General features: G+C 60.3%; 1 protein-coding gene across 1 annotated transcript in view; it reads right to left on the bottom strand.

Annotated features, from left to right (window-relative positions):
* Positions 1–234, bottom strand: part of MEGF11 (multiple EGF-like-domains 11) — a 206,854-nt gene that overhangs the window by 631 nt on the left and 205,989 nt on the right. The window lies entirely within an intron of this gene.

Genomic DNA, 234 nt, shown 5'->3' on the forward strand with positions numbered 1-234 from the left:
CCTTAAAGCCCCCCCAGCCCCACCCCCTGCCATGGGCAGGGGCACCTTCCACTAGACCAGGTTGCTCCAAGCCTCATCCAGCCTGGCCTTGGACACTCCCAGGGATGGGGCATCCCCAGCCTCCCTGGGCAGCAGTCCGTGTTACTTGTGTTGGGAAAGAAAGAAAAATCAGCACCTGCACTAAAACCACCAACTCTTGGAACAGACCTTCGGCCGCCCACCCCACTCACCAAC

Source organism: Eurypyga helias, unplaced genomic scaffold, assembly GCF_000690775.1.
Source record: "Eurypyga helias isolate BGI_N326 unplaced genomic scaffold, ASM69077v1 scaffold4039, whole genome shotgun sequence".
NCBI lineage: Eukaryota > Metazoa > Chordata > Aves > Eurypygiformes > Eurypygidae > Eurypyga > Eurypyga helias.